We start from the raw sequence: 27,069 nt of genomic DNA, 5'->3' as shown, positions 1-27,069 counted from the left end.
TCCAACTGTACCAGGATTTTATTCTATAGTTCCAAGTGGCTTTTTAGTGTAAAGGGTGCTGCTGCTCAGAGCAGCACCCACGAGTCCTGGATGAACTGGTTCTGTGTGCTACTGGCAAAGTCAGAGACCCCAGTTGCTGGGAGCAGAGAAAGCCTGAGGGGGTGTACGTGTTGACATGAGCCTGCTGGGTCGGGGACCCCAGAGCCTCAGTCAGACCCATGGAGAGAGAGAGCAAAGGCTGCCTGAAAGTGTGTATACTAGCCCTGTCTCCTTGCTCAGCTGTACATAACTATGACCTCTCCTCTCTGTTCAACCCCATATAATAAACATGCTGAGCTTTTGAGATGTTGTGGTCTCTCCAAATGACAGCCCAGACCATTCAATCCCAGTGTCCTGTCTGTGTGCCTGTCTGTATTTGTCTTTTCTTCATTCCCTTGTCACCTCAGTCTGGTCCATGCCTGGAGTGGTACTGGATGAGGCGCCCAATAGGGAAGCTGTGGCTTGATGTATTTCTTCTGTCTGGCAATTTAGCCCCTTCAGGTATCTCCTCTCCACCACCCCCCCCTGCCTCTCTCTCTCTCCCTCCCCGTCCTTCTCTCTACTCCCCCCTCCCTCTCTCTCATGTATGTTAGGACTGACCTCCACATCCTTTAGGAACCATCTCCTTTCTTTTGTAATGCTCTCATTTTTGCCTTTCTACACCAACTCTGGTTATTTTTAAAGTTATTTTCTACTCAGAAAGTCTCTTGAGCTTACTGAGTGAACTGTAAATCTCTCAATGACTTACTATTAACTTGCACTTTTTTTTTAATTCTAGAATTTCTGTTTCAACTGCTTTTTACTGTTCCCAAGTCTTTACTGAAATGCTCAGTCTTGCTTTTGAACACAGAAATAAACATAGAATTTAAAGTCTGCTCATTATACTTCCAACACGGTGGAGTTAGCTCTATAGCCTCAAGTTTTTGCTGGGTTTTTGCTTGTGTTGTTCACCTCTTCAGGGGTGAAACATTGTATTTACAAAACACCATGACTTGGGGGCGGGGCAGGTGAGCAAAACTTGTAGCAATAATTTGAGACCATTGATGTCCTCTTCCAGAGAGCTTGCAGGTTTGTTTCTTCCAGACACTTTGGAATGACCAAAACTTTCCCAACTTTACTCCAACTTCGGGGATTGATCGGGGAGATGTGGCACAGAGCTGTGATCCCAAGACTTCAGGCAGCTGAGGCAGGCAGACCCTAAAGAGTAGAGTGAATTTAGGCTACATTCTAAGGCACTGTCTCAAAGCAAACCAAGTCACAAAGGCAGAGCTGACTTGGGGCTGACCCTTGTCTGAGCTGTCTGCCTTTCACTCACTGCCCAGCCCCTCTTTAATTTGTTTTTATTTTTGGAGAAAGGAATCTTGAGCCAGATTAAAAGGCAGAGAATTAGCCTGGCGTGGTAGCACACGTCTTTAATCCCAGCACTCGGGAGGCAGAGGCAGGCAGATCACTGTGACTTTGAGGCCAGCCTGGTCTACAAAGCGAGTCCAGGACAGCCAAGGCTACACAGAGAAACCATGTCTCGAAAAACAAAACAAAACAAATCAGAGAATTAAGGAAAAGTGAGAAAATGGAGAGTTCCCACTCTGACAACTCTGAGAATCTGGTTGCCGCATGTCAGCATCAAGAATCAGGAAGTGCAGCCCAGTCAACAAACTTGGCCATAGGAGGCCTTCATAGAGATGGTATTGTTTTATTTTGTGCATAAATGTGCTTGCCTATATGTACGTATGTTCACTACATGAATGTACAATGTCAGCGAAGGCCAGAGGAGAGGGGTCAGATACTGCAGAGCTGGAATCACGGACAGTCAGTCCTAGGTTGCTACGTGTGTGCTGGGAATCAAACTCAGGTCCTCTGGGAGAGCAGCCAGTGCTCTTCACCACTGAGCCATCTCCCCAGCCCAATGATATTCTTATATGGAGACATTCCAAATTAGAACGTTAAAATTCACTAGGGTGGGGTGGCACAAGTCTTTAATCCTAGCAGTTGGGAGTTTGAGGCTGCCCAAGTCTATAGAGTGAGTTCCAGAACAGCCAGGGCTACACTGAGAAAGCCTGTCTTGAAACACCAAAAGAGCCAGGTGTGGTGGCGCACGCCTTTAATCCCAGCACTTGGGAGGCAGAGGCAGGTGGATTGCTGTGGGTTGGAGGCCAGCCTGGTCTACAAAGTGAGTCCAGGACAGCCAAGATAACATAGAGAAACCCTGTCTTGAAAAAAAAAAAAAAAAAAAGCCGGGCGTGGTGGCGCACGCCTTTAATCCCAGCACTCGGGAGGCAGAGGCAGGCGGATCGATGTGAGTTCGAGGCCAGCCTGGTCTACAAAGTGAGTCCAGGATGGCCAAGGCTACACAGAGAAACCCTGTCTCGGAAAACCAAAAAAAAAAAAAAAAAAAAAAAAAAAAAAAAGAAAAAAAAAAAAAAAGAAAGAAAGAAAGAAAGAAAGAAAAAAGAAAAAGAAACAAAGAAAGAAAAACCAAAAGAAAAAAGAAAAGTGACTCACACTTAAACTTAAGGCCTCAGTATGTAGCTAAGTGTGGTCACCTTTCTCCGCACCCATCTAAACCTGCAATTTTCTAGCAGTCTCACAAGCAAAACCTATTATAAACTGCCTCGACACGTCTCAGCCCCGTGGACCCATGATGATTTCCCCATTGGAGCGCGTCTCAGGGGACCACCCTACAATCTCACTTAACCTGGAGGTGAGGTGTTGCAGGATAGTTGTCCCCATTGTGAGCCCCGAGATTGAAAACTGTAAACACCTGTTTCTTGGTTCTGTTCTAGCATACACCTTTAATCCAAGAGTTTTCTGTACACAGGACTTAATAAAGTCAACCCTAGGTCAAGAGGCGGAGCAAGAAACCAGCTGACAGCAATTAACGAGTAGGAGGAACTTGGAGTTGAAGGGTATTTAAGACTGCACAGCTAGGCCTGGAGAGATAGCTCAGGGCTTAAAAGCACTGTCTGTTCTTCCAGAGGTCCTAAGTTCAGTTCCCAGTAACCGTGTGGTGGTTCACAAGCGTCTATAATGTGATCTGCTGCTCTTTTGCTGTGTAAGTATATATGCAGATAGAGCTTTCATATATACATAAATTTATTTTTTAAAAAAAAGACAGCATGGATAAGAAGAAGGGGCTTTTGAGCTTTGAGCTAGCAAGCCTTGGGTTTTTGTTTTTTGTTTTTTGGGTGGTTTTTTTTTTGTTTTGTTTTGTTTTTCCCTTGCCTGTCAGCTGAGCTAGTGAGCTTTTGGGCTTTTTCCTCTGAGACATGAACTAAGTCATGACTCAGCTAGGTGCTTTCTCTCTCTTTCTGGTAAGGTTTTCACCTCAGCATCTGGCTCCTGAGTCTTTTTTTTTTTTTTTTTTTTTTTTTGGTTATTGTTTTTTGTTTTCAAGATAAGGTTTCTCTGTGTGCCCTTCGTTGTCCGAGACTCACTTTGTAGACCAGGATGGCCTCGAACTCACAGCGATTGCCTGCCTCGGCCTCCCGAGTGCTGGGATTAAAGGCAGGCACCCCCACGCCCTGCTGCCTCCTGAGTCTTTATTGGTAAAACCTAACAGTTGGGATTTTTATTCTTTTTAACAACAGTGAGGGGGTGGGGAGATGACAGGAGAAAAAGGTGCTGAAGGGGGTTGACCCTCGGCAACCATTTAAGTGACGGAACTTAAGAAGCCCCCAAATAGTTTACATGACTACTGCTAAGACATGCAACTTTTAGGTGAGCTTTTAAAAGTCCATCTGCAACCCCAAACTAATCCCTAAGAAACAATTTGAAAGGCACTAGTAGACTAGTGGGCGCGGGGGAGCTACAGGTACAAAATGCATAATAAAGAAGTCTCACAAAGTGAGCACCGCTGAGCCTGAGTGTGGTGCTTTGGGTCAATATGGGCCCCAAAGGCTCCTGTACTGTCCGAGAAGGATTGGGAGGTGTGGCCTTGTCGGAAAAGGCGTGCTGCTGGAATCGGTCTCTGCCGGTTCCAAAGCCCATACCCAGCCAGCCCAGCCTGTGTCACTGTCTGCTGATCAGGGTAAAAGCTCTCAGCTATACTCTATGCCTGCCTGCAGCCATGTTCCCTGTAATGGCCATAGACTAATCCTCTGAAACTGTAAGGAAGCCTCCAATTAAATGCTTTCTTTTGTTAAGACTTGTCTTGGTGTCTCTTCAGAGCAATAAAACAGTAACTAACTGAAATTGGCTGGGCACCATCATAGGCAGTGCATCCCTCTGAGGGATCTGAAGGCTGCCATGGAGTAGCTCCAGTTCTCTCTCTTTTTTTTTTAATATATCTGATTTTAATATATTATTTCACAAAATTTAAGTTTATTTTCAACTTGTTTTTTGTTACTTTGTTTAGGCTAACCTTGATAACATATACAGAGAGCTATAAAATAAGAGATGTAAATTGGTCTCTTCTTCCAAGTTTGTCCCTGTAAATGGATTACATTTGTGCTTATCATGACTAGAAGCATAGTTCTGAGCACACTGAAGAATCTGACCACTTAGCTAAGGTGACTGACCCTTAGCTGGCATGTCTTAATTATCTCCAATGGTTTACAACAAGTTAGTAGGATTAGGATTTGATAATTTCATCCCTGTTAAGTTTGATCCTTAAAGGTTATAATTTTGAGTTGAAGATCCTTCAGTATTAAAATAAACTTTAAATCGTAAATACAGTCCATGGAGAGACTGGGAACCATGCTCAGCCCCAATTTCTCTTTTTATGACTCAGTTTCTTCAAATAGCTAAAGCTTAACAAAGTTAGCAAAGAAGTAAGTGGTTAGGCATATATCTTTCCATTTCTGTTACCATGAACAGTCTTAGGAATTCAAAGCCTAATCAAACATATGTTGTTAGTGAGTTCTGCTTTCCATAAACCTTTCCATGGTTCTGGTCCTTACAGGCTATTTTTCTCTCTTAGGGCCAAAATCACCATACAAAATCCATCCTTATCCAGAATATCTTAGAAGTCTGGTGCTGCCTTGGGAAAAATAAAACAAACCAGTCTTAAAATGCCTAACTTTTCTAAACAAGAGTTATCTATACATAGCTTTTTAACTATCAACCCTTTTTGTTACAAGTATTAAGCTAATTTTTTTTTTTTAAGATTTATTTACTCCTTATTATGTATACAGTGCTCTGCCTGCCTGTATCTGTATCTGCAGGCCAGAAGAGGACATCAGCTCATAGTATAGATGGTTGTGAGCCACCATGTGGAGCCACCATGTGGTTGCTGGGAATTGAACTCAGGGCCTCTGGAAGAGGAGTCAGTGCTCTTAACCGCTGAGCCATCTCTCCAGCCCCTTAAGCTAATTTTTAAGGCTAGGGACTTTACAGATTTTTTTAAACCACACCCTAATGGTCTTACAAGCCCTGAAGTAAAGAGAGTGTACATTTCATCAAAAGCTTTAAAGAGTAAACAAGGGTAGTGCCACACACCTTCAATCCCAGAACTTGGGAGGCAGAGGCAGGTGGATCGCTGTGAGTTCGAGGCCAGCCTGGTCTACAAAGTGAGTCCAGGACAGCCAGGGCTACACAGAGAGACCCTCTATTGGAAATGGTTTCTCTTAGCTCTTCCCAGGTACATAGCTTCTTTCTTTCCTTGGCTGCTCTGTGTTGTTCTCCTCCCTGTCACAGAGTCTGGGGCTAGCCTGATCCAGGACAGAGGTGTCAGACCAAAGCTGTAAATAAGCATGTTCGGCTGTGGAGCAGGCCAAAGCTCATCTCCAGACCCAGCTCTCCAATACAGTAAGACAATGTGACACTTTCCCTATTTTACCCAACCCAAAAGACATTTGAATCTTAGTAAGACTTAACTCAGTGATCAGAGGGAGAAGCAAAGAAGGCTTAGAGAGAAGAGATTTTTAAGAACAGAGAGTAGAGGAGGCTTTGAGTTACACTTTTTGAATCATTTGCTTCAGTAATGGTAGAATTTGTCACAATCTGTGAGAAGTCTGGAAAACTTGAGTGTGCAATGTTCTGGCCATTGAGACTGATTATCTGTTTTTCTTTTTTCTTTCTTTCTTTTTTTTTTTTTTTTTCTCAAGACAGGGTTTCTCTGTGTAGCCTTGGCCATCCTGGACTCACTTTGTAGACCAGGCCGGCCTCGAACTCACAGCAATCCGCCTGCCTCTGCCTCCCAAGTGCTGGGATTAAAGGCATGAGCCACCACGCCCGGCTCTTTCTTTCTTTCTTTTTTCTTTTCCGAGACAAGATTTGTCTGTGTAACAGCCCTGGCTGTCCTGGAACTCGCTTTGTAGACCAGGCTGGCCTCTAACTCACAGAGGACCTCCAGAAGAGTGCTAGGATTAAAGGCATGAGCCACCACTGCCGGCTGAGACTGACTGACTGGTGTGTGCTGAGGCTGAGCTGTTTGCAACCAGACTGTGTGGCTCAACAGAATCCCTGAGTCTGAGGAGGGAAAGAAAACAGAGAAGGTAGGTGACGAGCTGATGAGTCTAATAGGAGCCCACGGTTAGCTCAGGTGTCCAGTGAGGTAGCAAGAAGGACAGAAACATGTCCAGGAACAGGACCAGGAGGATGCAGGAGATACCTGGAAGAGGGGTTGGAAGTGGGGACCCTGCCAGGAGGATGTGGATGTGGGAGATACCTGGAAGAGGGGTTGGAAATAGGGACCCTGCCAGGAGGATTCTGATGGCACAGGGAAGGTGACATGGTAAGGGGCACTCTCATGGGACAGAGTCAGTCTCTCTCTCCCTCCCTCTCTCCCTCCTTCCCTCCTTCCCTCTCCTCTCTCTCTCTCTCTCTCTCTGTCTCTCTCTCCTTTCCTCTTCTCTCTCTCTCTCTTTGGTTTTTTAAGACAGTTTCTTTCTTTCCTTCTTTCTTTTTTGGTTTTTCGAGACAGGATTTCTCTGTGTAAGCCTGGCTGTCCTGGACTCACTTTGTAGACCAAGCTGGCCTCCAACTCACAGCGATCCGCCCGCCTCTACCTTCCGAGTGCTGGGATTAAAGGTGTGTGCCACCACACCCAGCCCAAAGACAGAGTTTCTTTTATGTATCCTTGGCTGTCTTGCAACTTGCTCTGAAGACCAGGCTGGCTCCAAAGTCACAGAGATCTGCCTCCCAAGTGCTGCCACCACCACTGGGCTGGGACAGAGCCTCAATCCAAGGGTATCCCCAAGTAAACAGACTTGTCACAATGATGCCCAGATGGGTGGAAGGGGATTCTTCCTCCACAGGATGGGGCACCCAGAAGGGATAGAGAAGCAGCCTGACGGATGAGTTCTATAGCAAACTCTAGTAAAAGAGAGAGAGAAACAAAGCAAGGCCCAGCAAGCCACCTAGAGGCAGATATAGAACAGGCAGCTCGGAGAGGACACTTAGCTAAGTAGGTGAGGAGAGAGCGGAGGCTAGAAAAAGTGCAGAGAGAATGTTGCAGGGCTGCAGCAACCAGCAGAGACAAGTGATCCTTACCCACGGAGGGCCAGTTTCAGGAATGTGGTTCAGGTAGGAAGGACAAGGCTTCTTTTTTGGGAGGCAGAAGCAATGTCTATTCTGGGTCTTGACACCAAATGTAAGCAAGAACGCAGTGAAACTACCGACCTGGACCACTCCGTGGGTAGAAAGAAAGATTTACTGAGACAAACTGCCAAGGCTATTTCTCGGGGCGTGGGGGGTGGGGGTGAGGGGGTCGCAGAGAGAAGCAAAGTGAAGGAAAAAAAAAAACAAATGGATTTCTGCGACGATCCGCAGAGTGGGGTTTTTTGGGTTGACTGGGAACTAGATGCCCTTGCCAGGAATAGTTAATCTTTGCGAGCAGATTAAGGAAGGTCCCTGGTAAACAGAAACAGTCCTTACTAGATCTTCACTTTCCTGTTAAACAGAAACCCACCTTTAGGCTCCTGTTGACACTGCCAATGTCCCGTTCAGCACAGTGTCACCCACACTGCCTTTTTGGGGTGTTCTTTGACCCTAACAACCCCCTTTATCTTCTGGAGTTCAGCTTTTAGTGCCATAGCCGAAGGGAGGTTCACACCAGCACTCACTCGGGCAGTTCAAAACCATCTCAATCCTTCTTCTGTTCATCAAACAAACACAAAACCAAAGCAAACCCACAAACACTTCCTAGCTGTCTGCTGTAGCTGGCGTTGATTGGTAGATACCCTTCAGGGGAAAAGGAATCAACGTCCTTTAGTTTTCTGTGCCTTCGGATATTTATATATTCTCAAGTTGTCTTCATTGAGCCCAAACTGAGAAGTTCAGTTCTCCATCTTCCAAGCGTTACCTTTCTGGAGTTGAGGACTTATACATTCTTATTGGCTTTTTTTTTTTTTTTTTTTGCTTTTTCAAGACAGGGTTTCTCTGTGTAGCCTTGGCCATCCTGGACTCACTTTGTAGACCAGCCTGGCCTTGAACTCACAGCAATCCGCCTGCCTCTGCCTCCCGAGTGCTGAGATTAAAGGTGTGCACCACCACATCTGGCTCTTTTTTTTTTTTCTTTAAAGATTTATTTATTTATTTATTATGTACACAGTGTTTTGCCTGCGTGTACACCTGCAGGCCAGAGGAAGGCACCAGATCTCATTACAGATGGTTGTGAGCCACCATGTTGTTGCTGGGAATCGAACTCAGGACCTTTGGAAGAGTAGACAGTGATCTTAACCTCTGAGCCATCTCTCCAGCCCTTCTTATTGGCTTTGGTAGCATGGAAATCATTAATGGCTTTGCTATGACAAGGCTCTGGTATATAGAGATAAAAGTCCTGTACGGGCAGAGTGATTGGGCAGCAAAGTAAAAGCACATAGTACTTAGGGACTCCAAAAGCTTGGCTATGAAAGAAAGCAGAGGGGGCGGGGGTTTGGAAATGTGAAGTGGCATGATGGGAAATTCAGAGAGGGGAAGAAAAGACCCCGGTGCATTTCTATACATTGTTGTTTCTCATCTCCATAATAGCTGCGCTTGTCCTTACGTCTCTCTGTTGGCCTCACAGTCGGTGCTTTAGTTAGCATAAGTAGGAGCCCATGAGCTCACACCAACCAGCTTTTCTTATCAATTCTTGTTTCTTTGTTTGTTTGTTTTTGGGTTTTGGAGACAAGGTTTCTCTATGTAGTCTTGGCTGTCCTGGACTCACTTTGTAGACCAGGCTGGCCTCGAACTCACAGCGGTCTGCCTGCCTCTGCCTCTCGAGTGCTGGGGTACTTCTCTGCTTTCTCTTTTCACTCCAGTAGGGTGTTGGTCCTAGACCAAGCCCCTGCTCTTCCCTTATCAGATGCTTCTGTTTGGATTTCCTACTCCCAGGGCCACTAGTGTCCAGCCCCTTCCACAATAAGCAGTCATGTTTATTGGTGCCAGGTAGTATCTGAGTTGGCAGCTCTAAATGGTAATTTAAGCATGCCCCGTCCCTCTTAGCAACACCTATTGCCCCATAGTTTTCTTTAGCTGAAGCATTTATTTATTAGTTAGTTAGTTATTAGTTAGTTAGTTCTTTGTTTTTTGTTTGTCGAGACAGAGTTTCTCTGTGTGGTCTTGGCTGGTCTAGACTCACTTTGTAGACCAGGCTGGCCTCGAACTCACAGAGATCCCACCTCTGCCTCCCTGAGTCCTGAGATTACAGGTGTGTGCGTCACCTTGTCCAGCTTAATTTATTATTTTTATCGTTTGTGTATGAGTGGTTTTTTTCTGCATAGATGTTTGTGCGTTACATGCATGTCTGATGCTGAGTCCAAAAGAGGACATTTGATCACTTGAAAACTGGAGTTACAGACAGTTAAGAGCCACCATGTAGGTTCTGGAAACCAAATCCCTGATCTTCTGCAACATCAATAAGTGCTCTTAGCCCTGGAGGCGTCTCTCCAGCTCCTAGAAGGTTAATTAACATTTTAGTTCCACTCACCCTCCTTGCCCTGGTCCCTCCTTCCAGGCTGACTGCTTTGTGAGGTAAGGCCGCTTTGTTGAGCTGAAAAGAGTGACTGGGTTGGGGAAGGTCCTACTTCCCCAGGTTCACTCAGTGCAGGCCACTGGCTGTCTTGGTGTGCCTTGGGCTAAGAAAAGGCTGTTTCCTGTGACTGGGAAGCCCTGGGGTAGCATTTGAGACCAGTTCTAAAGAGAAAAAAAGTGGTAGCAGACATCTTGCCCTGGTAAGCCAGGGGTGGGCTGTGCCAAGGCCTTTCTCTCTAACTTGAGAGAGACTTCAGGCGTCTGTCTTTCCCCCCAAGAACTGTGAATGTGCCACGTAGGCACCACAGCCAGAGCTACAAGAACAACACCACCCAGGGGAAATTATACTCACAAGTCACAGGACTGAGGGGAGTGACTCAAAGATTATGAGTCACATGACTATACACGTCTATCGCAGACATGAGGATAAGTCATAGAGGCTTTGTTTGCTTGACAAAGTTCCAGAGACCTCTGGCCGATGACCACTGCCCCTAAATATTATGTATGGTCCAGTTGTAATGTTGTTTAGAAATCTGTGCTATTTCTCCTAAAACTGTTTTTCCTCTTTATTTCTCAGCCCTGAGGAAAATCATACAGGGAAAACTTTTTCCCACAGACAATGTTGAAAGAGGGCATCTGGCCAAGGGCTTGAGACAATGATAAAGATTTTACTCTGACTGTGAGCAGCCAAGCAGAAACTGCATGAAAGGAAGTTAAGACCTTGGTATAACAGTACCTGGCTAGATACTATTAGCTGTAGAAACGTTTCCTTAGAATCTGCTTTGAGAGCCCTAGAAGGGGGCTTGGAGCGTCATGCTTTACAGATAGTTTACAATAGGGGACTCCTTGGCAGTTAGCCTAGGCTTGGATAGCACACCTGTAGGTCTGGGACCAGAAGTGGGTCAGTTTTTTTCTTTACAGAATATTTAGCTCAAGCTATGTTGCTATGACCATCTTGTAAACACATTGGCTTTAGCCCGGGGAAATTTATGATTAAACCTTTCCCATGTATTGTTTAAAAAAAGTAATGATCAGACCATGCTGACCATTGCTTGGAAATTAATTGATTTTTTTTTTTTTTTGTAGGTTACAGAACTTTTTTGTATTTCCTTGTTACTCTATTGATTTTTGATTGTCCTAATAATTGTAAAGATTGGGGGGGGGGATCATGATGTAATCTGTACTGAAAAAAATTGAACTTCATTTCAATAAAATACTGGGGTTGGCCCAAGGAGAAAAGGGGGAAAATAAGTAACAGAAATGAGAAAGAGTTGGCTAGAGTGAGATGGGGAACAGCAAGAGAGATAGAAAAATGGGAAACATCAAGCAAGAAGATAGTTAGATAGAGAAACAGCAAGCAAGCGAGCGAGCAAGCGAGCCAGACAGGCAGCAAGCGAAACAGAGACTAAAGACAGAAGAAAAGCTCTCCTGGGCTTTTAAGACCTTCATCTTGTACTGCACATGCCTGAGTCTCCAAGTAGTTCTTTCTTTCTTTCTTTTTTTTTTCTTTTTTTTTTTTTTTTTTTTTCGAGACAGGGTTTCTCTGGGTAGCCTTGGCCATCCTGGACTCACTTTGTAGACCAGGCTGGCCTCGAACTCACAGCGATCTGCCTGCCTCTGCCTCCCGAGTGCTGGGACCAGAGGCGTGCGCCACCATGCCCGGCTCCAAGTACTTCTTTTTCCTCCGTTCCTTAGCCTCTCTTCAATAGCTGGTTTCTCTAGCTGTCGTTCAACCAACACTTGGTTTACCTTAAGCAGCTGTTTACCGCCTGCTCAATTCTCCCTACGGCGATCCATTTGTTTGTTTGTTTGTTTGTTTTTTTTTTGGTTTTTCGAGACAGGGTTTCTCTGTGTAGCCTTGGCCATCATGGACTCGCTTTGTAGACCAGGCTGGCCTCGAACTCACAGCGATCCGCCTGCCTCTGCCTCCCGAGTGCTGGGATTAAAGGCGTGCGCCACCACGCCCGGCTGGCGATCCATTTGTCTTCTCTCCTCTTTTCCTCGTCTCTGTTCCTGGTCTTGGGGAGCAGCACACGTCTCTACATACGTTCTTCCTAGCTATACACACGCATGTCTCTGTGTCCCCGTCAGAGCCTCTCTGTGTTGTCTACTGGCAGAGAAAAGAAGGAAGTGAAGAGAAATAAACAATGATTGGGTTGGGGAATTGCTCAGAGCAGGTGACTAGCTGTCTTGGTGTGCCTTGGGCTAAGGAAACGCTGTTTCCTGTGACTGAGAGCCCTGGGGTAGCATTTGAGTGGGAAGACCAGTTCTTCTTCTTCTTCTTCTTCTTCTTCTTCTTCTTCTTCTTCTTCTTCTTCTTCTTCTTCTTCTTCTTCTTCTTCTTCTTCTTCTTTTTTCTTTTTTTTCTTTTCTTTTCTTTTTTTTTTTTTTTGAGACAGGGTTTCTCTGTGTGGCCTTGGCTGTCCTGGACTCACTTTGTAGACCAGGCTGGCCTCGAACTCACAGCAATCCGCCTGCCTCTGCCTCCCGAGTGCTGGGATTAAAGGCGTGTGCCATCACCCCCCCCCCCACCCCCCCAGCAGGAAGGCTAGTTCTAAAAAGACAAAAGTGGTATAAGTGGTAACTACAGTGTGAACGTCGTCCTGTGCTGTGTGCCTGCAGCGTCTGCACGTCTCTGGTTCTGTCTGGTAATAACCCATGTGTTGGTTTCTGTTCTTCTGTGCTTGTGTGTAGCTGGTCCTAGTGTCCTCAATGCCCCTCCAGCCTAAGGCTTCCCCTTGACTTTAGCTGTTCTCACCAGTCTCAGCTACTGCCACAATTAAGAATGGCTCCCCTGCTGGGGGAAGGCTGGAGAGATGGCTCAGTGGTTAAGACAAGTGTCTGCTCTTCCAAAAGACCCAGGTTCAATTCCCAGCACCCACATGGCAGCTCATAACTATCTGTAATTCCAGTTCCAAGGGATCTAATGGCCTCAACCAATGCAAATAAAGCAAAAATTTAAAAAAAAAAAAAAAAAATGGCTTCAGCTTAGTCTCAGAATCCAATGTTTTAGGTTAAAATTCACTTCAGTTCTTTCATACTCTTGAGTCTCATTAAACCGGCCTTCTATCTCTCTGAGACTGCCACCCCTACAAAGTCCCTCCTGTCTCACTGAGACCACCACCCCTACACAGTGCCTCCTGGCCTCCCTTGATGTCCCTGCCTGCTTCTCCTAACCGCAGGCAAGCCTAACCTGTAGCGCCTGAGAGCTGCTTGTCCTTCCTTGTTTACAGCAATTCCGGTTTTCCAGCCACCATGCACCTTTCCTCATCCCTGAACCTTGGCTTTGAACTACCTCACAGATAAAGCCTTGAGGTTAAAGGGTGTGAACCTCCTCCACTTCCTGCCCCTTCCGCCTCCAACTCTGACTGTAGCCACTGCACTCCTGCTGTTTAGTGTTGTCTTTCATTCTTTCTTTTTTTTTTTTTTTTTTCTTTTTTTTTTTTTAAAGCTTTATTTATTATTATGTATACAGTGCTCTGCCTGCATGTACACCTGTAGGCCAGAAGAGGGCATCAGATCACATTGTAGATGGCTGTGAGCCACCATGTGGTTGCTGGGAATTGAACTCAGGACCTCTAGAAGAGCAGACAGTGCTCTTAACAACTGAGCCATCATCTCTCCAGCCCAGGGTCATCTTTCTTTGCATCTAGATTCTACAGAAACCGTGTGACTCAGGAGGTGGAGGCCGTGGAAAGATGGGGGGCATAGCTCAATGGTAGAACACTTACCTAGTATGCAAGAGGCCTTGAGTTCAGTACCCAGTGTGTACCCATAAAACACACACACACACACACACACACACACACACACACACACACACACTCCATCTTAGACAGCCCCATCCTCTTTTGGTTTTTCAAGACAAGGTTTCTCTTTTGTAGCTCTGCCTGTCCTGGAACTAACTCTGTAGACCAGGCTGGCCTTGAACTCAGAGATCTGCCTGCCTCTGCCTCCCAAGTACTTCGACTAAAGGCGTGCACCACTACCGCCAGCTAGTCAGGCCTTCCTTAATAAAAAGTATTTCAACCTAAATCAGTTCTTTTTTTTTTTTAATGTGTTGGTGTTTTGCCAGCATGTATGTCTGTGAGAGGGTGTCAGATCCTTTGGAACTGGAGTTACAGATAGTTGTAAGCTGCTGGAAATTGAACCCTGGTCCTCTGGAAGAGCAGTCAGTGCCTCTTAACCGCTAAGGCATTTCTCCAGCCCTAAGTCAGTTCTTTTTTTTTTTTTTTTTTTTTTTTATCTATCATTTCTTATAATTAATTATAGGTGGAGAGCAGTGATGGATATTGAACCCAGGCTTCATACAAACCTAGACTATCTGCCACCGTGCCACATAGCTCACACAACTAGAGAACCCAACATTGTACCATTTCTAGGACTAGCTAGATCATCTGATGCCAGTTAGGCAAGCTGTCGCTTCTGTCTCACTTTCAACATCTGTAAAATAGGACATTAATACTCCCTACTATGCCTGGCTATGGTGATGCATGCCTTTAACCACAGCACTTGGGAGACAGAGACTGTGAGTTCAAGGCCAGCCTGGTCTATAAAGTGAGTCCAGGACAGACAGGACTAAAACAGTGAAACCCTGTCTCTAAAAAAAAAAAAAAAAAATCCCTAGCACAATGTCTTTATGAGGAAGAAAAGCAATCAGAACCCAGAAAGTGTCTTGGTGGCTCTGATATCTTGTTTGCTCTATGGTGAGGATCTTTTTTTTTTTTTTTTTTTAATTTTTTTTTTTATTAATTTATTCTTGTTACATCTCAATGTTTATCCCATCCCTTGTATCCTCCCATTCCTCCCCCCCCCATTTTCCCATTATTCCCCTCCCCTATTATGGTGAGGATCTTAATCTCACTGTAGCTTTACTCTCCTTCCTAGTCATGTTACAGAAAGGAAAAGCTCACATCTCCACCTGTCAGGCTGGTTGGAAACAGAATAATTCAGTATTACTTAAAAAAAAAAAAAAACTATGCTATTTTATTTTATGAATGTGCACCGCCTGCACGCCTGGCATCTTCAGGGGTCAGAAGAGCGTGTCAGGTCATCTGCAGCTAAGGTGGTTGTGAGCCACCATGTGGGTGCCAGGAACTGAGACCCAGTCTTGAGTAAGAGCAACAAGTGCTCTAGACTGCTGAGCCATCTCTCCGGTCTCTGCTGTCACTTAAATAACCACAAAAGAAAATCCAGGCAGGTTACCTTGACTCACTGTCTACCCCCAGGACAGTTAAAGACCATGGGAAAAGAGATGCCATGACGCACTCCTGGGTGTGGCTGGATGGGCACAGGAACAAAGGGTAATTGTGATGAGGCAGGACTTTAAAAAGTAGAGATATCCAAGGAGGACACCAACAAGGGGACCAGAGTCCTGGGCTGGAGAGATGGCTCAGAGGTTAAGAGCACTGACTGCTCTTCCAGAGGTCCTGAGTTCAATTCCCAGCAACCACATGGTGGCTCACAACCATCTATAATGTGATCTAATGTCCTCTGCTGGCATGCAGGTGTACATGCAGGCAGAGCACTGTATATATAATAATAAATATTTTTTTAAAAAGGAGAGACCAGAGCCCTTTACTCTATGACCCTGTCTGCACTTCCAGATGGAGAGCCAAGAACTTCAATAGGAGATAGCCAGGAACTCCATCTTTATGGAGAGAGTGCTCACTTTCCTGATACATCTAAGAGTCAGAACAACAGATGAGCTGTTTGCTTAGGACCTTGGTCTGGGGCCCAAGAGTTTACAGATGCCATTCCTCTCTTGTCCCTAAGCCACCTCACAAGTCCAGCCACAAAAGGGAATTTTCCAGGTTGGGAAAAACAAAGCCGATCCTGGTGATGCACGCTTTTAATCCCAGCACTTGGGAGGCAGAGGCAGGAGGATCTCTGTGAGTTCAAGGCCAGGCTGGTCTACAGAGTGAGTCCAGGACAGCCAAGACTACACAGAGAAACCCTGTCTCAAAAAACTAAAAAAAGAAAAAGAAAAACAAAAGAGCTCTTCCTTTTCTCTTTGGATTTAACTACTTATTTACTTATCCCAAGACAGGGTTTCGCTGTGTAATAGCCTGACTGTCCTGGAACTCTATTTGGAGACCAGATTTACTTATTTTTATTCTCTATGTATGAGTGTCTTTTTTTTTAATTAATTAATTTATTATTTTGTATACAGTGCTCTACCTGCATGTACACTTGCAGGCCAGAAGAGGGCATCCGGTCTCATTATTGATGGTTTTGAGCCGCCATATGGTTGCTGGGAATTGAACTCAGGACCTCTGGAAGAACAGTCAGTGTTCTTAACCTCTGAGCCATCTTTCCAGCCCTGTGTATGAGTGCCTTGGCTGCATGTATGCTTGTGCACTGTGTGTGGTGCCCATGGAGGCTGGAAGAGGACTTTGAATTTCCAGAACTATAGTTAGAGCTGGTTGTGAGCCACCATGTGAATGCTGGGAGTCAAACTCCTGAAACAACAGTCAGTGCTTTTTCTTTAAAAGCTGAGCCGTCTCTGCAGCTCCATTTTTGTTTGTTTGGTTTTTGGTTTTGGAGGGTTCTTTTTTGTTTTGTTTTGGTTTTTTGTTTTGTTTTGTTTTTAAGAGACAGGGCCTCAGTGTGTAGCACAGGCTAGCCTTGAGCTTGCTGGACTCCTTCTATCTCAATTTCTTACATTCTGGCATAACTATGAGCTACCATGTTCCATTTAGCTCTTTTTTTTTTTTTTTTTTTTATGTAACCATAAAACTTTTGGAATCTTGGCAAGGCTGGATGCCATACTGGTATCACATTCTGCTAGTTATTCAAAGAATATGCCAGATTTCTCTTCTAACTCTTTGTCTATGAGTGGTTCATTTGGACCTAGTGGGAGCTCATCCAGACGAATTCTGTAGTAGATGACATCTCTGTGCACAGTAGGCAATAATGTCTGTGACCTGTCTAGTCTGTCTTATAGATGAGAGTTCTGAATGGGCTGCAGATGCCACATATAAACACATAGATACATTTTAGCATCATTGTTGCTGCCTCCTCCTCAGTTCTCTTCTCTTAGCACCTTTTAAAACTTAATACAATATTTTCTTTTTTTTTTGTGAGGGTGGGGTTCGAGACAGGGTCTCTCTGTATAGCCTTGGCTGTCCTGGAACTCTCTTTGTAGACCAGGCTGGCCTCAAACTCACAGGGATCCACTTGCCTCTGCCTCCCTGAGTCCTGGGATTAAAGGCGTGTGCCACCACTGCCTGGCAATTAAACAGTTTCTTTTCTTTTCTTTTCTTTTTTTGTTTTTTGTTTTTCGAGACAGGGTTTCTCTGTGTGGCCTTGGCTGTCCTGGACTCACTTTGTAGACCAGGCTGGCCTCGAACTCACAGCGATCCACCTGCCTCTGCCTCTCGAGTGCTGGGATTAAAGGCGTGCGCCACCACACCCGGCTCTTAAACAGTTTCTTAAAATTGTATTCACTCATGTGTATGTGCGCATACACTTACTGAGGTCAGAGGACAGCTCTCCGGAGCCTCTCTCCTTCCATCTCATGAGCTCAAAGGACGGAACTCACATGTTGTCAGGGATATTGCCATGGATCTTTTTAAGATTTGCCTTTGTAAATTACATCCTTTGAAAATGTAACTTCAAGAGTCGAAAAATTGGACTGGGGAGTGTAGCTCAGTTGACAAACATCTTGCCTAGCACAGAATCACAGTCTGGGTTCAATCCCACACACTGTTTAAACCAGGTGTGTTGGCGCATATCTGTAATTCTAGCACTTAGGAGTGTTGTAACCTGTTTAACCTGCTTAAACTCTAGCCCCTCCATTGAGAACTACTTTAGTTCCTAGCATAACAGAAACCATTTTGACTCCAAATCTCCATTTGGGTCATAAGGTGAAATTAAGTTCAAGTTCTCAGGCCCTAAGAACCTGAAACGAGGAAGGCTCAATGCTTGCTGCTTAGAATAAACAACAGTTGAGAAATGCACGTTCTGCTTGGGTTAAAGGTAAATGATGTTCTATTAGAGTTAAGGCCACAACATCCTGCTATGGTCCTTACTCCCAGAGAGCTGGAACGCCCCCAAGAGCTCCCTAAATCCCAGCCAGTCAGCTTAAAATGCATTGTGCTCAGAACAAAATGGATTCGTCTTGTGTTTTTTTTTTTTTTTTGTTTTGTTTTGTTTTGTTTTGTTTTTGTTTTTCGAGACAGGGTTTCTCTGTGTAGCCTTGGCTGTCCTGGACTCGCTTTGTAGACCAGGCTGGCCTTGAACTCACAGCGATCCGCCTGCCTCTGCCTCCCGAGTGCTGGGATTAAAGGCGTGAGCCACCACGCCCGGCTCGTCTTGTGTTTAACTGGTCAAAATGCTGTACTGCTGCCCTCCTCCTTGCTTCCCACCTAGTTACTTGGTTGCCTGGTTATGGTTTTTCTTATAAAAAGCCTGCCTTAGGCCCTGCCCTGATGACGCGGGAGCAGGAGAGCCGGCCCTGCCCTGAGGACAAGGGAGCAGGCCCTGGTCCAGGGCTCTGAGTCGACCTCACCCCAACATCTACTCCTTGTATGACCTGCTGGAACACATGAAGGGGCCGGACCTGCAGATCCAAAGATTAAGAATCTCCTTGACACACAAGGCAACAACGGGATATCGGACAGCAGTCCCAGTGAGATAGTGTAAGCCTCCAACCAGACCCATGACTCATAGCAGTGAACATTTGAAAGTAAAATATGTGAACAAGAGGCTGTACTGCGTGATACACTACAGCTTCTGTGACAAGATTTTTGGTTGGTCTGTTTGTTTTATTTTACTCAGGGGAGGAGAGGAATTTTGGTGCATGGCGTGTAAATCATAGACATTCAATAAAAGTAAAAAAAAAAAAAAAAAAAAGCCTGCCTTAGAAGCAGACCAATGTCACTGGTTGATTCCTGAATTCGGATGGTGGCCTTGACTGATCAGTGATTGCTCAGCATTCAAATAAATTTCCATCAATTTGAGGCTGATGTTGGAGTTGTCAGTATGTGGCTATTCCTGAACCCTAACAAGGAGGAGAAGGCAGCAGGATGAGGAGTTACTTTAAGGTTGTCTGTGGTTACATGGCAATTTTGAAGCCAGCCTGAGGTACATGAGACCCTGTCTCAAGTAAAGGGAAAAAGCCACAAAATAGACACATAGCCGTTACTGAGATACTTAGAGCACCGTCTCTCCTCTGCCTGCACTTCGGATTTAAGTACGTGTTGGAGGTTGCTCTGATGTATTTCGATTCTAATTACTGCTCGCTATCTCTGCCCCACCTGTACTTTGCCTAAGAGCCTAACCTGTTTGACCAATAAAAGGCCATCACACTTGGGCAGGGCAAATGGGATAGGCATGGCTTGGGAGAGAGAGACAGAGAGAGAGGGAATAAGAATCAGGGAGGAGAGGGGAGGAGAAGAAGGCTGGGCCATGGGTTAGGTGGAGGAGAGGCACATGCCCAGCATGGATGGAGACTTGGCCCAGGTGACAATTAGCAAGTATGTGGGATTATGGATGGGAGGTAGCTTGATAGAAATTATTAGAACCAGATGGCATGGGATTGGGGCAGGTATCCCATACCTCCTCCACTATGGGAAGTAGTTTAGGGGATTAATATCTGCCCTGCCCCAGGTTAATTAAGGCTATTTAAAATGTAACAGATGTCTGTGTCTTGATAGATTAGATTAGAAAATCTAAATAGATTAGGTTAGAAAATACTGCCTTAAAAAATTATAGGCTGCCAAGAAGAGACTTGATACCCTATGAGCATATACAGGGGGAGGTAATCCCCCTCAGGAACAGTCATAGGGGAGGGGAATAATGGGAAAATGGGGGGGGGGAGGGAAGAATGGGAGGATACAAGGGATGGGATAAACATTGAGATGTAACAAGAATAAATTAATAAAAAAAATAAAATAAAAAATTATAGGCTGGGGGCTGGAGAAATGGCTCAGCAGTTGAGAGCACTGCCTGCTCTTCCAAAGGACCCAGGTTCAATTCCCAGAACCCATATGGCAGCTGGCAACTGTCTGTAACTTCAAGATCTGACACTCTCACACCAATGCACATAAATTAAAAAACCTAAAAAAAAAAATATATAGGCCTAATAATAAACATACTGGTAAATTAACCACAACAAGTACACACTTTCTTACTTTAAAAAAAAAATCTCTTTTTAATAAATCCAACTTTGCAGCCCGGCGAGGTGGCGCAAGCCTGTAATCCAAGCACTCGGGGAGGCAGAGATCTCTGTGAGTTCCAGGCCAGCCTGGTCCAGAAAGAGAGTTCAGGACAGCAAAGGCTACACAGAGAAAGCCTGTCTTAGGAAAAAACAAAATAGGGCTGGAGAGATGGCTCAAAGGGAAAAAGCATTGGCTGCTCTTCCAAAGGTCCTGAGTTCAATTCCCAGCAACTACATGATGGCTCACAATCATTTATAATGAGATTACATGCAGGCAGAATACTGAGTACATAATAAATTAATACATTTTTAATTTATTTTTATTTTTTAAAGATTTATTTATTTATTCTGTATACAGTGTTCTGTCTGCATGTACAGAGGGCGCTAGATCTTATTACAGATGGTTGTGAGCCACCATGTGGTTGCTGGGAATTGCACTCAGGACCTTTGGAAGAGCAGCCAGTGCTCTTACCCTCTGAGCCATCTCTCCAGCCCCCAAATTAATACATTTTAAAAACAAAACCTAAATAAATAAATAAATCCAACTTTGCTTCATAATGACTCATTCTGAAAAATGAGTAAACCAACCAACAACAAAAACAATCTAACAAGCTGGGCATGGCAGCGGGAGGCAGAGGCAGATGGACCTCTGTGAGTTCGAAGCCAACGTGGTCTACAAAGTGAATCCAGGACAGTCAGGGTTACACAGAGAAACCCTGTCTCCAAAAAACCAAACCCAAACCCAAAAACATTCTACCAAAATAAAACAAAACCCACCCAAAACAGCTAAGTTTCATCTGAGTGAAGCCTGCAAACCAACTCACTAGGTTTGGGTTGTGCGTCCCTCCCTGTTGCTGACAGAGAGCTTGCCTGATGGTCCCCCAGAACTTGTTGATTGATTAAATGAGTGTGCCATGTGCTAATTGGCGACGAAGCTATAATATATAAGTGCAGGTTTGTTGGGAGAAGCGCGGAGGGGGAAGGAAAGGGAAGAGAGAGCTGGGGGAGGGCAGGAGAGAGCTGGCTGATATGCGGGTCTCTGGGCAAGGGGAAGCCCCACCCCAGCAGCGGGATCTAACAGCCCGCCTTTTGTTGATAATAAATGGATAACTGGGCAAAGAAATAATCTGGTTTTTGACTGCTTCCTGTGACAGTAGGGCGGCGACAGGGGGTCAGAAGGCTGAGGTGTTGGCCACGTCTGGGAAGGGCAGGCCGTTGTATTTGCTGTTCAGGATTTGTGAGACCATCAGTAGCTAAGAAACTGCAACTGTAGCCAAGATGCAGTCTGTGAGGTCGAGCGGGAGCACCTGCTGCGTTCTGGATGCAGCACCTGGCATTTTGCTGGGACATAATATATATGCTAGGAGCAGAAGATAAAGTTAAGGAGTTTACATTTGAAACTTTTAGGCCCATGATCTTGGTAGTTGGGAGAGGGGAGTCCCAAAACTAGGGAATGGGGGAGGAATCACACTCTCTGGAATAGGAAATATTTATCTGGAGTGTGACCTGTGGATTCCAGTGCATCTCTTGAAGCTTACAAGAATCTTTTTAAGTTTACAAAAAGAGATGAATTGGCTTGGGAGACAATTTAAAATCCAATTAATGTTAAGGCTCTGAACAGTCTAAATACAACAGTAGCATAGTTGGGGGGCGGGTAGAGTTTTTATGTACCTTAAGTCACTTTTTTTTTTTTGAGTCAGGGTTTCTCTGTGTAGCCTTGGCTGTCCTGGACTCACTTTGTAGACTAGGCTCGCCTCGAACTCACAGCAATCCACCTGCCTCTGCCTCCTGAGTGCTGGGATTAAAGGTGTGCGCCACCACGATTGGCTTAAATCACTTTTTTATTACCAACCTTAAAACATCTTCCCACCCTCAAACACTTCTTAGATCCTCAGGCCTTACACTTAGCATTGCGTTTGGACAGAGACTTGGTGTTCTAGGGCAGGATAGTAAGAGGAGGAAGGGCAGACTCTTCCCCCTCATCTAAGCCAGAGGAAAGGGAGAAACTTCGTGTGTAAGTGGAGAGCTAATTTTGTGCCCTAGAGTTCCCTGAGATTGTAGGGAAATCATTTGGGGAAGGAGGGCCAAAGATGCCATTTAAAAGGCAACTCTGGGAAATCCCTGGAGAGAAAGTACAGGAAGCTGCTGGGGCTCCTCGTGACCTGGCCCTGAGGACTCTGTTTGCTCAGATCCCAGATCAAAGGAGTGCAGGGGGAAGCCTCTGGAAACTGTAAGTGCCAAGTGGGTGGGGGCTGGGGAAGCCAGACTCACATTCCAGTCCCAGCCTGTGCCAAATAAAGGAGGTGCCGGCCCCATCCTTCATGTGGCTTTGTGTCACAAAGGCTGAGTTGGCCAGTGGGACCCACATAGTGATGCTGGGGGAGGGGGGGTCAAGACAAAGTAGAGAGCCACAGGAGGACCACCTAGCCACCACCTGCTGACAGAAATAGGATGCATAGGATCTTCTTAAAGAGGACACTGTTCCCTCACTCCAGAACCACACAGACAGTTTAAGACCTCGTTCTAACTTACAGTACTCATTTTCTCTTTATGTTAAGAAATATAAGCAATGGGCTGGAGAGATGGCTCAGTGGTTAAGAGCACCGCCTGTTCTTCCAGAGGTCCTGAGTTTAATTCCCAGCAACCACATGGTGGCTCACAACCATCTATGATGTAATCTGATACCCTCTTCTGCAGGTAAAATAAATAAATAAATAAATAAATAAATCTTTAAAAAAGGAAAGAAATATAAGCAACACAAAGGTTTTTTTTTTACATCTTTTCCCAAAAAAAAACCTTTTAAAAAATTATGTATAGGTGTGTATGATAGTTTGCATGAAAATGGCTCTCTCTCAGGCTCATAGGGAGTGGCATTATTTGAAAAGATTCAGATGTGCAGGAAGTGTGTCCCTAGGGGTGGGCTTAGAGGTTTCAGAGCTCCGTCAGGCCCAGTGGCTCACTGTCTCTTGCTGCTGCCTGCCAATGCGATGCAGACGTAGAACTCTCAGCTACCCGGCCTCTCCCCAGTACTATGTCTGCCTGCATGCTGCCATGCTTCCCAGCAGGTAATGACGGACTGAACCTCTGAACTGTAAGCCAGCCCCAATGACCTGTTTGCCTTTATAAGAGTTGCTGTGGTCATGGTGTCTCTTCACAGCAATAAAACCCCGAGACAGTGTGTGTGTGTGTGTGTGTGTGTGTGTGTGTGTGTGCGCGCACGTATGCGCATATGAATGTAGGTGCCCTCAGAGGTCAGAGGCATCAGATCCCTTGGAACCTAGTGGTTACAGATGGTTGGGAGCTGCTACGTGTGTGCTGGGCATCACACATGGATCCTCTGCAAAAGCAGCTCGTGCTCATAAGGGCTGAGCCATCTCCACAACTCCAGAGGTTTGACTTTTCACCAAATGACAATGACAGCACATTCTTTTATTTGTTTTGTTTTTGTTTTTGTTTTTGAGACAGGGTTTCTCTGTGTAGCCTTAGCTGTCCTAGACTCACTTTGTAGACCAGGCTGGCCTCGAAGTCACAACGATCCACCTGCCTCTGCCTCCCGAGTGCTGGGATTAAAGGCGTGAGCCACCATTGCCTGATCTTCAGGAATTTTGAGAGGTGCTAAGTGCACACCCTGGAATTGCCAGTGAGGCCGCTTGGTGCTGCTGCTCCCTGAAGGAAGTTTATAGTAGCTGGTTAGGCTCTTTTGGAAGAAAGAGCCCCTTGTAAGGTCATGGGAGGAAGGGTCATCGAAGGGTAGACACAGGACTAAAAGGAAGAAGTAGAAGGTACTGAAATCTGAGAATAGATAGGTAGGGCTTTTGTTTGGTTGGTTTGGGTTTTTTGTTTTTGTTTTTGTTTTTGTTCTGTTTGTTTGTTTTTGAGACAGGGTCTCACTATGCAGCCCTGGCTGCCTGGAACGCACTATGTAGACCAGGTTGGCCTCGAACTCACAGAGATCCGTGCGAGTGCAGAGATTAAAGGTGTGCAGCAGTGGCAGGGGAGCCCTTCCAGGCCTGGAAAGTGAAGTTCTCTGGAGTTCAGTGTGTTGCACATTCTTGGCAGCAGGGCTGGGCCAAGGCTCCCCTTTGCCAACATCTCGATGGATGGATATACAATAACAGCGCACTTCCTTTCCTGCCTCCCGCGCTCTCACAGGCTTCACCCCCTCAGTTGCACCCTTTTCTCTCAGCTAAAGCTGCCTTAGACCTTAGCACTTGTTCCCACGTCCCTTGGTGTCCCTGCCCTCTCTACCTGCTCAGCTTCCAAAGCCTGAAAAACTGAAGAGCTTGATTTGGGACTGTGAACCAGTGCGGGAGGTGAGACACTGGTCAACTTATGGCTCATCCGTTCTTGGTCTGGTGTGCATACCACACATCCAACGGGCCAGAACCACCATGACGTTTGAAGTCACACGATGTAGTGCACAGTCACCAGTGCTGAGAAGACCTTCGGCGGCGACAATCCCTCAGCCTCACACCGCCTGGTTGATAAGCATATGAACTAGGCATGTCCGGACTGCGTCCTCAGTTTCCCTGCAAATCCCAATTTCCTCATCTTCTGAGAAAGGCTTCTTGTAAGCCATCCTGTTCTCCTCCCATGGGTCTAACTTCTGGGACAGTGAAAACGGAATCTCCAGCCACTGATTTGGATATTTCTGCAAGAAGAAAGAAAGTGGGCTTCTCCATCAGTTGGTAGAGCCCTTGCCAAGCATTTGCAAGGGCCTGAAATCAGCATCCTTAGCAGGGAGCCTTGAACACCCAACTCCAGTGTGCCTTTGTCCAAACATTCACATACACCACGCGTCCACCACTGAACCACAGTAACAACAACATCAAAAGTCCCAACTAGGTCTTTTTGTTTTCTTTTCTTTTAATTTGTTTTTTTATTATGTATACAGTGTTCTGACTGCATGTACACCTGCAGGCCAGAAGAGGGCATCAGATCATACTACAGATGGTTGTGAACCACCATGTGGTTGCTGAGAATTGAACTCAGGACCTCTGGAAGAGCAGGCGGTGCCCTTAGCCACTAAGCCATCTCTCCAGCCCCTCCAACTAGGTCTTAGAGCTGAACTGGTTTTCTATGAGCTCGGGAGTCCCTCACTGTGAGGTTTGAATAGGGCTTTTCAATTCCTTCTCTCTCCTTCCTAGGCTAGAAGGTGAGGCTCTTCAGGACTCCTTACCAACTTTACAGCGCAGACCAGGAAGACATCCCACAGGCTCTGTGTCTTCCTTGCCAGATGATCTGCAGCTATGTGCAGATGCTTAGGAAAGAGGTCCTCCACTGCCTCGGGGGGCGGGGGGGCATAGCCCTGTGGCCTCTCAACCACAGTAATTCCATTCCCTTTGCCAGCGATGTCCTTAACTCAACAAGGAGCATGTGAGGTTGCCTTGGCCTGTGGATCATCAGAAATGAGGGTGTGGGGGGCGTGACTTCTGGGGGATTAAAAAAAAAAAAAAACCAGATAGGTGAGGAGGAACTCCCTCCTTTTACTCTGGGATCAGGACACAGTGCAACCTCCAAAGGGACCAGGCTCGCCCTTCGGGAGTTACAGGAAGAGCACATTGGGTATCAAGTTAAAACAGATGGCTTTCATACACCAACATTTCAAAAACGAACTGGGTCCTTTGTCAAGAGCTGGGAAACGAACATTCAACGCGGGAGCACGCCATGTTCTGCCATGAGCCGGAAGAATTGCGCGCCGTGCTGGCTTTTCCCCAGCCTTGGCCTCACAATAGGACACGCTGGCCTACATCAAGTAAATGAATCTAATTCGGTATTAAGACACCGCGAGGCCTGGTTCACACAGAGGTTTCGGTGTGGCTGTCCTGCCCTCTGCTGGGCTGAGAAGAATTTACTGAAGCGGATCTCTGGAAAGAAGAACTGCCCAGGATGGGGGCAAGAGCAGGAAACAGGATTTCCTGGCCGGTTCATTTATCTTCTTCAGATCAGACTGAGGAAGCTCTAAATTAATAGCCCAGATTAGCCTCAATTTTGGAGTCATCCTGTATCAACTTTTCAACTTGTTTGAAGTTTGTTTGTTTGTTTGTAAATTTTGTCAAGGACTGATTAATTGATTACATATACTGTATTCCGCCTGCATGAGTGCCTGCACACCAGAAGACTCTTGTAGATGGTTGTGAGCCACCATGTGGTTGCTGGGAATTGAACTCAGGACCTCTGGAAGAGCAGATGGTGCTCTTAACCTCTGAGCCATCTCTCCAGCTCCATGTTTGAGCTTCTTTTCTTCTTTCCTCCTTTCTCCTTCCCTCCCCTCCTTCCTTTCCTGCCTCCCTCTGGAGTGCTAGGATTAAAGATATGCACCGTCATGCTCTGAGGTTTTTTGTTTTGTTTTGTTTTTGGTTGTTATTGTTTTGTTTTTTATTCAATCCATGTACGGATGGAGAAGTAAAAGACATATTTCTCCTCCTCCTCCTCCTCCTCCTCCTCCTTCGAGACAGGGTTTATCTGTGTAGCCTTGGCTGTCCTGGACTGGCTTTGTAGACCAGGCTGGCCTCAAATTCACAGTGATCCACCTGCCTCAGCCTCTGGAGTTCTGGGATTAAAGGTGACAATCACTGCACTAGGATCAATCTGAATATCTTTAACAATTGATAACATTTATCATGTTGTTAGCAAGGGGACAAGAACTGACTCCTTGGAGAATGGAAAGGACATAAAGTTGACAAATTATATGTAGTTAAAATACTTATATAAGCAACTAGTTTAGAAGGAGAAGAAAAAAATCCCTTTTAACTGGGCAAAGTTTGCACTTTTGGGGCTGATGCGTTTAGTATTCATGAAGCCAAGGATTCCAGTCTCCAGCACCACAGGGTGGGGTTATGGGTGGAGACTACAGTAGGAGTCTCGGTCTCTTCACCTACGCTAGCCAGCGTCACTGTTCTGTTCTCTCTGTTATTAGTGGGTGAGCTAGGTGGGGCTGTCAGTGAGAGAGTCAAAATCAAAGCAGATGAAGC

This window comes from Acomys russatus, chromosome 2 (genome assembly GCF_903995435.1).
Source record: "Acomys russatus chromosome 2, mAcoRus1.1, whole genome shotgun sequence".
NCBI classification, from domain to species: Eukaryota; Metazoa; Chordata; class Mammalia; order Rodentia; family Muridae; genus Acomys; species Acomys russatus.
The sequence above is the reverse complement of the archived record's forward strand: the minus strand, read 5'-3'. Positions refer to the sequence as shown.